This window comes from Acipenser ruthenus, chromosome 38 (genome assembly GCF_902713425.1).
Source record: "Acipenser ruthenus chromosome 38, fAciRut3.2 maternal haplotype, whole genome shotgun sequence".
NCBI lineage: Eukaryota > Metazoa > Chordata > Actinopteri > Acipenseriformes > Acipenseridae > Acipenser > Acipenser ruthenus.
In genome coordinates, this window is record NC_081226.1 from 8240007 (window position 1) to 8256586 (window position 16580).

Below are 16580 nucleotides of genomic sequence, written 5' to 3' on the forward strand. Positions count from 1 at the left end.
ACACTCACTGCAATGAACTGAAACACGAAGCAAAACTTACACTGCAAAAAACAACCTGGAGACACTCACTGCAATGAACTGAAACTCAAAACAAAACCTACACTGCAAAAAACAACCTGGAGACACTCACTGCAATGAACTGAAACACGAAGCAAAACTTACACTGCAAAAAACAACCTGGAGACACTCACTGCAATGAACTGAAACACAAAACAAAACTTACACTGCAAAAAACAACCTGGAGACACTCACTGCAATGAACTGAAACACAAAACAAAACTTACACTGCAAAAAACAACCTGGAGACACTCACTGCAATGAACTGAAACACAAAACAAAACTTACACTGCAAAAAACAACCTGGAGACACTCACTGCAATGAACTGAAACACAAAACAAAACTTACACTGCAAAAAACAACCTGGAGACACTCACTGCAATGAACTGAAACACAAAACAAAACTTACACTGCAAAAAACAACCTGGAGACACTCACTGCAATGAACTGAAACACAAAACAAAACTTACACTGCAAAAAACAACCTGGAGACACTCACTGCAATGAACTGAAACACAAAACAAAACTTACACTGCAAAAAACAACCTGGAGACACTCACTGCAATGAACTGAAACACAAAACAAAACTTACACTGCAAAAAACAACCTGGAGACACTCACTGCAATGAACTGAAACACAAAACAAAACTAACACTGCAAAAAACAACCTGGAGACACTCACTGCAATGAACTGAAACACAAAACAAAACTAACACTGCAAAAAACAACCTGGAGACACTCACTGCAATGAACTGAAACACAAAACAAAACTTACACTGCAAAAAACAACCTGGAGACACTCACTGCAATGAACTGAAACACAAAACAAAACTTACACTGCAAAAAACAACCTGGAGACACTCACTGCAATGAACTGAAACACGAAGAAAACTTAAACTGCAAAAAACAACCTGGAGATACTCACTGCAATGAACTGAAACACGAAGCAAAACTTACACTGCAAAAAACAACCTGGAGACACTCACTGCAATGAACTGAAACACAAAACAAAACTTACACTGCAAAAAACAACCTGGAGACACTCACTGCAATGAACTGAAACACAAAACAAAACTTACACTGCAAAAAACAACCTGGAGACACTCACTGCAATGAACTGAAACACAAAACAAAACTTACACTGCAAAAAACAACCTGGAGACACTCACTGCAATGAACTGAAACACGAAGCAAAACTTACACTGCAAAAAACAACCTGGAGACACTCACTGCAATGAACTGAAACACAAAACAAAACTAACACTGCAAAAAACAACCTGGAGACACTCACTGCAATGAACTGAAACACAAAACAAAACTAACACTGCAAAAAACAACCTGGAGACACTCACTGCAATGAACTGAAACACAAAACAAAACTTACACTGCAAAAAACAACCTGGAGACACTCACTGCAAAGAGCAGCGCTGCCCTGGAGAGACACTCATAGATTCAGAGTAAATCCAGAGACTTCAACCTGACCCTCTCTCACTGTATTGAGCAGCGCTGCCCTGGAGAGACACTCAGAGATTCAGAGTAGATCCAGAGACTTCAACCTGACCCTCTCTCACTGTAATGAGCAGCGCTGCCCTGGAGAGACACTCAGAGATTCAGAGTAGATCCAGAGACTTCAACCTGACCCTCTCTCACTGTAATGAGCAGCGCTGCCCTGGAGAGACACTCAGAGATTCAGAGTAAATCCAGAGACTTCAACCTGACCCTCTCTCACTGTAATGAGCAGCGCTGCCCTGGAGAGACACTCAGAGATTCAGAGTAAATCCAGAGACTTCAACCTGACCCTCTCTCACTGTAATGAGCAGCGCTGCCCTGGAGAGACACTCAGAGATTCAGAGTAGATCCAGAGACTTCAACCTGACCCTCTCTCACTGTAATGAGCAGCGCTGCCCTGGAGAGACACTCAGAGATTCAGAGTAAATCCAGAGACTTCAACCTGACCCTCTCTCACTGTAATGAGCAGCGCTGCCCTGGAGAGACACTCAGAGATTCAGAGTAAATCCAGAGACTTCAACCTGACCCTCTCTCACTGTAATGAGCAGCGCTGCCCTGGAGAGACACTCAGAGATTCAGAGTAAATCCAGAGACTTCAACCTGACCCTCTCTCACTGTAATGAGCAGCGCTGCCCTGGAGAGACACTCAGAGATTCAGAGTAGATCCAGAGACTTCAACCTGACCCTCTCTCACTGTAATGAGCAGCGCTGCCCTGGAGAGACACTCAGAGATTCAGAGTAAATCCAGAGACTTCAACCTGACCCTCTCTCACTGTAATGAGCAGCGCTGCCCTGGAGAGACACTCAGAGATTCAGAGTAAATCCAGAGACTTCAACCTGACCCTCTCTCACTGTAATGAGCAGCGCTGCCCTGGAGAGACACTCAGAGATTCAGAGTAAATCCAGAGACTTCAACCTGACCCTCTCTCACTGTAATGAGCAGCGCTGCCCTGGAGAGACACTCAGAGATTCAGAGTAAATCCAGAGACTTCAGTGCAATAGGAATAATACTAGTGAGATTGTATCTGGAGCTGTGATTGCTTTATGAACTGCCCTGGTAATAACAGCAGCTTATTCCATTCTGAACACTGTGTTTCATTAGGAGTTCGTTTCTTACCAATCCCAGGTGAAGTGCTCTGCACCCCCCACCCCCTCCCATCCCTCAGCAGAATTGTTAAAAGTTTATAAAACCGGTTTCCTGCCATTAATAAAAACTGAAGCACATTTGTTAACATATCAGCAGGCTTGTTGTTGAGAGCTGATACAATACAAAGCTCCTATTGAAATATATCTGTTAACCCTTTCAACACTGCAGACCTGTATACAGGGAGAGGAACTGCTCTGAAGAGAAGCACAAAGAGAAACCCACTCAGAATAGCAGAGCAGTGAATTCATCAAATATACTAACATGTGACTGTCTGTGCACTTTGCATTATTATAGTTTTCAGTGTAAGACACAGAAACCACGAGAATCTGTTGCATTTGCTGTGCTAGTGTAGTCTTTCTGTGGTGACTGAGAGAACTGAAAGAGATCAATTACTTTGTCAATAGTACCCTCTATTACAGGTTATACTGTGTGTCTGTATGTGTCCCACGGCCCTACAAAATATACTGTATATATCTGTGTGTGTATTTCTCATTATTATTATTTATTTCTTAGCAGACGCCCTTATCCAAGTCGACTTACACTTGTTACAAGATATCACATTATGTTTACATACAATTACCCATTTATACAGTTGGGTTTTTACTGGAGCAATCTAGGTAAAGTACCTTGCTCAAGGGTACAGCAGCAGTGTCCCCCACCTGGGATTGAACCCACGACCCTCCGGTCAAGAGTCCAGAGCCCTAACCACTACTCCACAGTGCTGGCCATGTGTGTGCGTGTGTGTTCCTCGTGTGTGTGTTTGTATTCCTCATGTGTGTGTGTGTGTTACTTATGTTAAGTGTGTGTGTGTGTTCCTCGTGTGTGTGTGTGTATTACTTATGTTAAGTGTGTGTGTGTGTTCCTCGTGTGTGTGTGTGTGTTCCTTGTGTGTGTGTGTGTTCCTAGTGTGTGTGTGTGTATTGCTCGTGTGTGTGTGTGTGTATTCCTTTTATGTGTGTGTATTCCTCGTGTGTGTCTCTGTGTCCCCTGTTTGTTACACGCCCGTCTTTCAGTACGTCTGTGTGTATTCCTCATGTGTGTGTGAGCGTGTGTGAGTGCGTGTGTGTATTCCTCATGTGTGTGTGTGTATTCCTCAGGTGTGTGTGGTTTCCTTGTGTGTGTGTATGTGTGTGTATTGCTCGTGTGTGTGTGTGTGTGTATTCTTCATATGTGTGTGTGTGTTCCTCATGTGTGTGTGTGTGTGCTTGTGTGTGTGTGTTTTCCTTATGTGTGTGTGTGTGTGTGTGTGTGTTGATCGTGTGTGTGTGTCTCGTGTGTGTGTGTGTATTGCTCGAATGTGAGTGTGTGTATTCCTCGTGTGTGTGTGTGAATTGCTTGTGTGTGTGTGTGTATTCCTCGTGTGTGTGTATTCCTCGCGTGTGTGTGTTGCTCGTGTGTGTCTCTGTGTCCCCTGTTTGTTACACACCCCTTGGCTGCAGCCCTGTCCCAAGCTCCTAACTAGCAGGGATGTGTTGGGCTCTCTTGAGTTTGTGGCACGCTGTTTGTGATGCTGTCACGCTGCCACAAACACAGAGCTGGGCTCGCTCCAGAACACACCCGGCTGTTCACAAGAAACAAGCAAATCAACACAGTCACATGACTGCAGCTGGAAAGAACCAGTGCAATGTGCTTTCACTTTCTCCAGCGCTGCTGAGGCAAGGAGATAGCGCCCCCTGCAGGTGCAGACCAGCGCTCTCGCTCTCTCTGGCTCAAGCAGTGAATCAGCAGAACCCGCCGCCATTTTGTGTAATCACAGAGCCTTCGTCAAGCACTAAAATGGAGGCTGGATGGGCGAGAGTCCAGTCCCAATAGCAGAGCTGCTCGTCTCCATGGTGTTCCTGAGAGCCCAGTCCCAATAGCAGAGCTGCGTCTAAGACTAATGAGCCCTGCTTTGCAATGTGCACTCAGCTCAGGCTGTATGTGTGACAGACTCCTGAGCCCTGCTTTGCAATGTGCACTCAGCTCAGGCTGTATGTGTCACAGACTCCTGAGACCTGCTTTGCAATGTGCACTCAGCTCAGGCTGTATGTGTCACAGACTCCTGAGCCCTGCTTTGCAATGTGCACTCAGCTCAGACTGTATGTGTCACAGACTCCTGAGCCCCGCTTTGCAATGTGCACTCAGCTCAGGCTGTGCTGTCCACAGGGTGCTGGCAACTCACTCGGGACTTTGCCCTGGAAAGTCCCTGCGAGTTTGCTTTGCTTTGCTGAGCAGGAGGAGCTGTGCTGCTTGTGTGTGGGAACAGCACCACCTACAGGCTTACTGATCAGCTTTCTCATCACATGACTTCTGGGAAATCAGAGTGAATCAAGCTCAGCCAGGTTGTTGCTATGGGCACGCAGTGGAGTTTACTCCTGGGGTTGGGTGCTGGTGTTTTGGGTGCGCTGCTCTGTAATAATGTGGCAGACGACCCAGAAACTGCTGCCTGCTCTCTGCAACTTTATACGGGCCGATAGAAACCAGCCAGCAGGAAGCACAGCAGAAATACTGTTTCATTGAGGAGATCCACCTGCACCCAGGCAAGATTTATTATAACAAGAACATAAGAAAAGTAACATACACCCCCCCCTCACGACTGTGAATTAGAGCTATCAGTAACACACACACCCCCCCCACGACTGTGAATTAGAGCTATCAGTAACACACACACCCCCACGACTGTGAATTAGAGCTATCAGTAACACACACACCCCACGACTGTGAATTAGAGCTATCAGTAACACACACACCCCCACGACTGTGAATTAGAGCTATCAGTAACACACACCCCCCCACGACTGTGAATTAGAGCTATCAGTAACACCCCCCCACGACTGTGAATTAGAGCTATCAGTAACACACACCCCCCCACGACTGTGAATTAGAGCTATCAGTAACACACACCCGCACGACTGTGAATTAGAGCTATCAGTAACACCCCCCCCACGACTGTGAATTAGAGCTATCAGTAACACACACCCCCACGACTGTGAATTAGAGCTATCAGTAACACACACCCCCCCACGACTGTGAATTAGATCTATCAGTAACACACCCCCCCCCACGACTGTGAATTAGAGCTATCAGTAACAAACACACCCCCACGACTGTGAATTAGAGCTATCAGTAACACACACACCCCCACGACTGTGAATTAGAGCTATCAGTAAAACACACCCCCCCACGACTGTGAATTAGATCTATCAGTAACACACACCCCCCCACGACTGTGAATTAGAGCTATCAGTAACAAACACACCCCCACGACTGTGAATTAGAGCTATCAGTAACACACACCCCCCCACGACTGTGAATTAGAGCTATCAGTAACATGAAGGGGGAACTTTTTTCCTTTTTTTAATATTTGTAAAATATTTTAAAACAACTAGCCCTGCACATGACCCTTTGCGTTCCCAAGTCCAGTACTGCACACGGAGCCGATGTGCTTCTGTGGTGTAATGATTGTGTATCCAGGCGCTGTCAAACACTTCCTTTCACACAATGATTTCAACTTTCGCATTTCATATTTTATTACACCAAAAAGATGAAAAAAAGGCAGAGCAATTTTATGTATTTTTTAAAAAGACTTTTAAAAACTTTAAAAGAACCCTAAAGTTGCACAATATTTACCACAGTATGAATTATTCTATTACTAAGATCTATAATTTGCTCAAAACAACGTGGTGCAGCAGTTTGTTAGAAAAATTATATCGTGTAAAATAAATAAAGTTCTTTCTTCAGCTGGTGGTAAACACAATTAGAGAATAATCGGTTATATTGCTTAAAATACTAATATATTTACTAATACAGGCTATTAGTTAAGAGCAGAGATGAGTGGTTTATTTTTGCACGGGATAAATAAAACAGTGTATAGCAACACCATTAAAATGTAGTTTATGCTAAAAACGTATGTTATTTGATGTTAAGGAAGCTTCTGATTAAACACTATTACACATGGAGTTTGTACAAAAAATATATTTATTCACTTACCTAACTTAAACATTTACTTTGAGAAAGAGTAAACTATCCTGCTGCAGATTTTAATTGAGATATTGAAACTTCTAGGCGTCGTTGACAGTTTCCTTCAAACCCATCCTCAAAATACTGTATCGGTTGAAATGATCTTTCTCAGACACTGCTAAGATTGCAAGTATCATTGCTTGGTTTAGACTACAGTAAACTACAAAGTCGGATGAATGTAGTACCAAGGGGGGGGGGGGCAGCGGGACATACCAATCCTTCCCCGGGGCCCATGACGACTCTCGGCGGTCCTGGCTGTGGTAACAGATGGTATCTCTTGAATATCATGTATTGGCAGTGAGTTTATCATATTACATTGAGAGTCATCTTGATCATTTTGACTTTACTAAAAACAAAAATTCATGAAAACCTTCTGCATCAAAAATACTCCTCCAGTCCTTTCTTAGAGCTTCTTAATGTATCTTCCATGGGTCTGCCTCCCCTTATCTTTTAAAACCAAAGTCCAGGCTGGATGCTAATATGAATAAGGGAGGACAGTGCAGACTGGGTGCTAATATGAATAAGGGAGGACAGTGCAGACTGGGTGCTAATATGAATAAGGGAGGACAGTGCAGGCTGGGTGCTAATATGAATAAGAGAGGACAGTGCAGACTGGGTGCTGATATGAATAAGGGAGCACAGTGCAGACTGGGTGCTAATATGAATAAGGGAGCACAGTGCAGGCTGGGTGCTAATATGAATCAGGGAGGACAGTGCAGGCTGGGTGCTAATATGAATAAGGGAGGACAGTGCAGGCTGGGTGCTAATATGAATAAGGGAGGACAGTGCAGGCTGGGTGCTAATATGAATAAGAGAGGACAGTGCAGGCTGGATGCTAATATGAATAAGGGAGGACAGTGCAGACTGGGTGCTAATATGAATAAGGGAGGACAGTGCAGACTGGGTGCTAATATGAATAAGGGAGGACAGTCCAGGCTGGGTGCTAATATGAATAAGGGAGCACAGTGCAGACTGGGTGCTAATATGAATAAGGGAGGACAGTGCAGGCTGGGTGCTAATATGAATAAGGGAGGACAGTGCAGACTGGGTGTTATATCAAGCATATCCAGTATATTAGGAGATGCAGATGATATAAAGGAAGCTGTAAAGTACAATCTATAGGTCTTGATGATGTGAAGGTATCTAGAGTGTAAAGTACAATAGCAATGCATTTGAGAGTTTAACACCAGAGATCATTTATTTGAAGGCATGTATTGTGCACAGCTGAGCAGTTGAAGACATTGTTAGAGATCCATTAATAAAACGTGTGTGATCTTGTGTTGCTTGTAGCAGTGCCGCTGTGTCACTTGTTTTCTAATGCATATTGGTGAATAAGCTCAGCAACATCGTCTTTGCAGATTTTGATCCATCCATCTTGACGCATGTGATACACTGGAAAGAAAAGATGAAGACAGGCAAATGAAACAAGAACATTGCGATGATGACGGCATAATAACAGACATGAAACAGGCTTCATCTGCTACACATATATATGATTTTGTATCAGTGAAGGTGTGTTGTGTGATCTTGTGTTGCTTGTATCAGTGCAGCTGTGTTGTGTGATCTTGTGTTGCTTGTATCAGTGTCGCTGTGTTGTGTGATCTTGTGTTGCTTGTATCAATGCAGCTGTGTTGTGTGATCTTGTGTTGCTTGTATAAGTGCAGCTGTGTTGTGTGATCTCAGCCAATGGGAGACGCAGGATCACACGTCTCCGGGTAGAATACAGAAGCACAGGTCGAGTCTCTGAAACTGAAACAGATTTGAGAACCAATCAAATTGTCCCATGAAACAGTCCATTTTAATGATTCATCAAATAGATTCATATTAATAACCGCGGTCCACAAACAAACATGCTTTCAATCAAATAGTTTTTGTCTTTTGCTTTGTTTTTTAAACAGATTAGGTCCACATTATTATTATTTTGAAAACACTTTTTTCCTTTTTCATTAAACAATTCAAAACTAATAAATATTAGTTTATATATGACTTTCATCATCTGTATTTGATGCAGAACTAGAACATAGTTCAAATATTTATATTATAAAACAATCATATATCAATTCAAATGATAAAATCCCTTCACATTGTGGCACTCACTAACTTACATAAAACCACACAAACATGAAGGAGCGGGTCCCACTGTCAGGTACAGATTCACAACACAGCCCAATCCCTGCTTCATTTCACAGCATTCTTCATAGTGTTTCATTACTGGTGCAGACCGTGTCCGAGCATCATGTGACACGACTGCAGAACCACCAAGCGACCCGCAAACTGATATGAAAACTGCAGAATGAAAAATACATGTGAGATCACTGCATGCTGATGTAAAGAACTGGAGTTTATCTTTATCAACATATGATTGTCTGTACACTCCATTCATGATGAGCTCTTAATTCAAGTTGCAAACTATATACTGTCATTGTATTTTTAAATTTTTTTTTGATGTGACTTTATAAAATATATGACTGTATTGCTCCTGTTGTTCTCAGTGTGTTCCCTCACTGCCCCAGACACACCATTACAACAGGATGCTGTTCTCAGTGTGTTCCCTCGCTGTCCCAGACACACCATTACAACAGGATGCTGTTCTCAGTGTGTTCCCTCACTGCCCCAGGCACACCATTACAACAGGATGCTGTTCTCAGTGTGTACCCTCACTGCCCCAGACACAACATTACAACAGGATGCTGTTCTCAGTGTGTTCCCTCGCTGCCCCAGACACACCATTACAACAGGATGCTGTTCTCAGTGTGTTCCCTCGCTGTCCCAGACACACCATTACAACAGGATGCTGTTCTCAGTGTGTTCCCTCACTGTCCCAGACACACCATTACAACAGGATGCTGTTCTCAGTGTGTTCCCTCACTGTCCCAGACACACCATTACAACAGGATGCTGTTCTCAGTGTGTTCCCTCACTGCCCCAGGCACACCATTACAACAGGATGTTGTTCTCAGTGTGTTCCCTCACTGCCCCAGGCACACCATTACAACAGGATGCTGTTCTCAGTGTGTTCCCTCACTGTCCCAGACACACCATTACAACAGGATGCTGTTCTCAGTGTGTCCCCTCACTGCCCCAGACACACCATTACAACAGGATGCTGTTCTCAGTGTGTTCCCTCACTGTCCCAGACACACCATTACAACAGGATGCTGTTCTCAGTGTGTTCACTCACTGCCCCAGACACACCATTACAACAGGATGCTAGTTCTGTATTATCATCGCTGTGAAATACTTAACCCTTTCCAACTCTTAAGGAAGTTGCATTTCCAACTTATTTCACAGAGAGCAGAGACGCTGCAGTGTTTTCTCAGTGTTATTGAAATCCTGCTGCTAGCTACTCTTCTTAATAAAATATGCAGATCAGGCAGACCTACAAATACCCACAACTAATAATAAACACATGTAAACTAACACTGTCCTCTGGTGCTCTGCAGGTGTATCTGTGGAATGTGCAGAACCTGTGACTAGCTAATCTTCCTGGTAACTAGTGATGCTGGTGCCCAGTCCTGCGTGCTGATTGGTTACAGACAGTCCAATAGCCTGGTTGCTGTGTGTTGATGCTCTCCTCTCCTCTCCTCTCCTCTCCTCTCCTCTGCTCTGCTCTCCTCTCCTCTCCTCTGCTCTCCTCTCCTCTCCTCTTCTCTCCTCTCCTCTCCTTTGCTCTGTCTCTTGCTCTCTCAGGTGCTGCAGTTTCAGTTTGAAGCTTGAAGCTGCTCCTATGTGAGTCAGCGGGGATGCAAACAGAGCAGAGCAGCGCTTTACAAAACTCACTGCAATGAACTGAAACACAAAACAAAACTTACACTGCAAAAAACAACCTGGAGACACTCACTGCAATGAACTGAAACACAAAACAAAACTTACACTGCAAAAAACAACCTGGAGACACTCACTGCAATGAACTGAAACACAAAACAAAACTTACACTGCAAAAAACAACCTGGAGACACTCACTGCAATGAACTGAAACACAAAACAAAACTTACACTGCAAAAAACAACCTGGAGACACTCACTGCAATGAACTGAAACACAAAACAAAACTTACACTGCAAAAAACAACCTGGAGACACTCACTGCAATGAACTGAAACACAAAACAAAACTTACACTGCAAAAAACAACCTGGAGACACTCACTGCAATGAACTGAAACACAAAACAAAACTTACACTGCAAAAAACAACCTGGAGACACTCACTGCAATGAACTGAAACACAAAACAAAACTTACACTGCAAAAAACAACCTGGAGACACTCACTGCAATGAACTGAAACACAAAACAAAACTTACACTGCAAAAAACAACCTGGAGACTCTCACTGCAATGAACTGAAACACGAAGCAAAACTTACACTGCAAAAAACAACCTGGAGACACTCACTGCAATGAACTGAAACACGAAGCAAAACTTACACTGCAAAAAACAACCTGGAGACACTCACTGCAATGAACTGAAACACAAAACAAAACGTACACTGCAAAAAACAACCTGGAGACACTCACTGCAATGAACTGAAACACAAAACAAAACTCACACTGCAAAAAACAACCTGGAGACACTCACTGCAATGAACAGCGCTGCCCTGGAGAGACACTCAGAGATTCAGAGTAAATCCAGAGACTTCAACCTGACCCTCTCTCACTGTAATGAGCAGTGCTGCCCTGGAGAGACACTCAGAGATTCAGAGTAAATCCAGAGACTTCAACCTGACCCTCTCTCACTGTAATGAGCAGCGCTGCCCTGGAGAGACACTCAGAGATTCAGAGTAAATCCAGAGACTTCAACCTGACCCTCTCTCACTGTAATGAGCAGCGCTGCCCTGGAGAGACACTCAGAGATTCAGAGTAAATCCAGAGACTTCAACCTGACCCTCTCTCACTGTAATGAGCAGCGCTGCCCTGGAGAGACACTCAGAGATTCAGAGTAAATCCAGAGACTTCAACCTGACCCTCTCTCACTGTAATGAGCAGCGCTGCCCTGGAGAGACACTCAGAGATTCAGAGTAAATCCAGAGACTTCAACCTGACCCTCTCTCACTGTAATGAGCAGCGCTGCCCTGGAGAGACACTCAGAGATTCAGAGTAAATCCAGAGACTTCAACCTGACCCTCTCTCACTGTAATGAGCAGCGCTGCCCTGGAGAGACACTCAGAGATTCAGAGTAAATCCAGAGACTTCAACCTGACCCTCTCTCACTGTAATGAGCAGCGCTGCCCTGGAGAGACACTCAGAGATTCAGAGTAAATCCAGAGACTTCAGTGCAATAGGAGTAATACTAGTGAGATTGTATCTGGAGCTGTGTTTGCTTTATGAACTGCCCTGGTAATAACAGCAGCTTATTCCAATCTGAACACTGTGTTTCATTAGGAGTTTGTTGCTTACCAATCCCAGGTGAAGTGCTCTGCACCCCCCACCCCCTCCCGTCCCTCAGCAGAATTGTTAAAAGTTTATAAAACGGGTTTCCTGCCATTAATAAAAACTGAAGCACATTAGTTAACATATCAGCAGGCTTGTTGTTGAGAGCTGATACAATACAAAGCTCCCATTGAAATATATCTGTTAACCCTTTCAACACTGCAGACCTGTATACAGGGAGAGGAACTGCTCTGAAGAGAAGCACAAAGAGAAATCCACTCAGAATAGCAGAGCAGTGAATTCATCAAATATACTAACATGTGACTGTCTGTGCACTTTGCATTATTATAGTTTTCAGTGTAAGACACTTAAACCATGAGAATCCGTTGCATTTGCTGTGCTAGCGTAGTCTTTCTGTGGTGACTGAGAGAACTAAAAGAGATCAATTACTTTGTCAATAGTACCCTCTATGACAGGTTATACTGTGTGTCTGAATGTGTCCCACGGCCCTACAAAATATGCTGTATATATCTGTGTGTGTATTTCTCATTATTATTATTATTTATTTCTTAGAAGACGCCCTTATCCAAGTCGACTTACACTTGTTACAAGATATCACATTATGTTTACATACAATTACCCATTTATACAGCTGGGTTTTTACTGGAGCAATCTAGGTAAAGTACCTTGCTCAAGGGTACAGCAGCAGTGTCCCCAACTGGGATTGAACCAATGACCCTCTGGTCAAGAGTCCAGAGCCCTAACCACTACTCCACAGTGCTGGCCATGTGTGTGCGTGTGTGTTCCTCGTGTGTGTGTGTGTATTGCTCGTGTGTGTGTGTGTGTTCCTAGTGTGTGTGTGTGTATTGCTCGTGTGTGTGTGTGTGTATTCCTTTTATGTGTGTGTATTCCTCGTGTGTGTCTCTGTGTCACCTGTTTGTTACACACCCCTGTATGTCAGTGCGTGTGTGTGTATTCCTCATGTGTGTGTGAGCGTGTGTGAGTGCGTGTTTGTATTCCTCAGGTGTGTGTGTTTTCCTTTTGTGTGTGTGTGTATTGCTCGTGTGTGTGTGTCTCGAGTGTGTGTGTGTATTGCTCGAATGTGTGTGTGTGTATTGCTCGTGTGTGTGTGTGTGTGTGTATTCCTCGCGTGTGTGTGTTGCTCGTGTGTGTCTCTGTGTCCCCTGTTTGTTACACACCCCTTGGCTGCAGCCCTGTCTCAAGCTCCTAACTAGCAGGGATGTGTTGGGCTCTCTTGAGTTTGTGGCACGCTGTTTGTGATGCTGTCACGCTGCCACAAACACAGAGCTGGGCTCGCTCCAGGACACGCCCGGCCCTTCACAAGAAACAAGCAAGTCAACACAGTCACATGACTGCAGCTGGAAAGTCCCAGTGCAATGTGCTTTCACTTTCTCCAGCGCTGCTGAGGCAGGGCGAGAGCGCCCCCTGCAGGTGCAGACCAGCGCTCTCGCTCTCTCTGGCTCAAGCAGTGAATCAGCAGAACCCGTCGCCATTTTGTGTAATCACAGAGCCTTCGTCAAGCAATAAAATGGAGGCTGGATGGACGAGAGCCCAGTCCCAATAGCAGAGCTGCTCGTCTCCATTGTGTTCCTGAGAGCCCAGTCCCAATAGCAGAGCTGCTCGTCTCCATTGTGTTCCTGAGAGCCCAGTCCCAATAGCAGAGCTGTTCGTCTCCATTTTGTTCCTGAGAGCCCAGCCCCAATAGCAGAGCTGCTCGTCTCCATTGTGTTCCTGAGAGCCCAGTCCCAATAGCAGAGCTGCTCGTCTCCATTGTGTTCCTGAGAGTCCAGTCCCAATAGCAGAGCTGCTCGTCTCCATTATTATTATTTTGAAAACACTGTTTTCCTTTTTCATTAAACAATTCAAAACTAATAAATATTAGTTTAGATATGGTTTTCATCATCTGTATTTGATGCAGAACTAGATCATAGTTCACATATTTATATTATAAAACAAACACATATCAATTCAAATGATAAAATCCCTTCACATTGTGGCACTCACTAATTTACATACAAACACACAAACATGAAGGAGCGGGTCCCACTATCAGGTACAGATTCACAACACAGCCCAATCCCTGCTTCATTTCACAGCATTCTTCATAGTGTTTCATTATTGCTGCAGACCGTGTCCGAGTATCATGTGACACGACTGCAGATCCACCAAGCGACCCGCAAACTGACATGAAAACTGCAGAATGAAAGAATCATGTGAGATCACTGCATGCTGATGCAAAAAACTGAAGTGTATCTTTATCAACATATGATTGTCTGTACACTCCATTCATGATGAGCTCTTCATTCAAGTTGCAAACTATATACTGTAATTTATAAATATTTTTAATGTGACTTTATAAAATATATGACTGTATTGCTCCTGTTGTTCTCAGTGTGTTCCCTCACTGCCCCAGACACACCATTATAACAGGATGCTGTTCTCAGTGTGTTCCCTCACTGTCCCAGACACACCATTACAACAGGATGCTGTTCTCAGTGTGTTCCCTCGCTGTCCCAGACACACCATTACAACAGGATGCTGTTCTCAGTGTGTTCCCTCGCTGCCCCAGACACACCATTACAACAGGATGCTGTTCTCAGTGTGTTCCCTCGCTGTCCCAGACACACCATTACAACAGGATGCTGTTCTCAGTGTGTTCCCTCGCTGTCCCAGACACACCATTACAACAGGATGCTGTTCTCAGTGTGTTCCCTCGCTGTCCCAGACACACCATTACAACAGGATGCTGTTCTCAGTGTGTTCCCTCGCTGCCCCAGACACACCATTACAACAGGATGCTGTTCTCAGTGTGTTCCCTCACTGTCCCAGACACACCATTACAACAGGACGCTGTTCTCAGTGTGTTCCCTCACTGTCCCAGACACACCATTACAACAGGACGCTGTTCTCAGTGTGTTCCCTCACTGTCCCAGACACACCATTACAACAGGATGTTGTTCTCAGTGTGTTCCCTCACTGCCCCAGACACACCATTACAACAGGATGCTGTTCTCAGTGTGTTCCCTCACTGCCCCAGACACACCATTACAACAGGATGCTGTTCTCAGTGTGTTCCCTCACTGCCCCAGACACACCATTACAACAGGATGCTAGTTCTGTATTATCATCGCTGTAAATTACTTAACCCTTTCTAACCCTTAAGGAAGTTGCACTTCCAACTTATTTCACAGAGAGCAGAGACGCTGTGTTTTCTCAGTGTTATTGAAATCCTGCTGCTAGTTCCTCTTCTTAATAAAATATGCTGATCAGGCAGACCTACAAATACCCACAACTAATAATAAACACATGTAAACTAACACTGTGATCTGGTGCTGTGAAGGTGTATCTGTGGAATGTGCAGAACCTGTGACTAGCTAATCTTCCTGGTAACTAGTGATGCTGGTGCCCAGTCCTTCGTGCTGATTGGTTACAGACAGTCCCATTATTATTATTATTATTATTCTTATTTATTTCTTAGCAGACGCCCTTATCCAGGGCGACTTACAATCGTAAGCAAATACATTTCAAGTGTTACAATACAAGTAATACAATAAGAGCAAGAAATACAATAACTTTTGTTCAAGCAAAGTACAAGTGTGACAAACCACAATTCAATAATACAGCAGATAATAGTGATAGTTACATCAGGATATGATTAAATAGTGATAGTTACATCAGGATATGATTAAGTACAAAATACTACAGGTTAAACACTTGGCAGATTACAGTATTCTGAAGTACAGGATTAAATGCAGTAAAATATGGGGCAGTTAAGAGCAAAATAAAGCACATTTACATGAAGGGTGATAGTGTCCCAGGATACAAACAGAGGAGTTCTACATAGCCTGGGTGCTGTGTGTGGATGCTCTCCTCTCCTCTCCTCTCCTCTCCTCTGCTCTGCTCTGTCTCTTGCTCTCTCAGGTGCTGCAGTTTCAGTTTGAAGCTTGAAGCTGCTCCTGTGTGAGTCAGCAGGGATGCAAACAGAGCAGAGCAGCGCTTTACACAACTCACTGCACTGAACTGAAACACAAAACAAAACGTACACTGCAAAAAACAACCTGGAGACACTCACTGCAATGAACTGAAACACAAAACAAAACTTACACTGCAAAAAACAACCTGGAGACACTCACTGCAATGAACTGAAACACAAAACAAAACTTACACTGCAAAAAACAACCTGGAGACACTCACTGCAATGAACTGAAACACAAAACAAAACTTACACTGCAAAAAACAACCTGGAGACACTCACTGCAATGAACTGAAACACGAAGCAAAACTTACACTGCAAAAAACAACCTGGAGACACTCACTGCAATGAACTGAAACACATAACAAAACTTACACTGCAAAAAAACAACCTGGAGACACTCACTGCAATGAACTGAAACACAAAGCAAAACTTACACTGCAAAAAACAACCTGGAGACACTCACTGCAATGAACTGAAACACAAAACAAAACTTACACTGCAAAAAA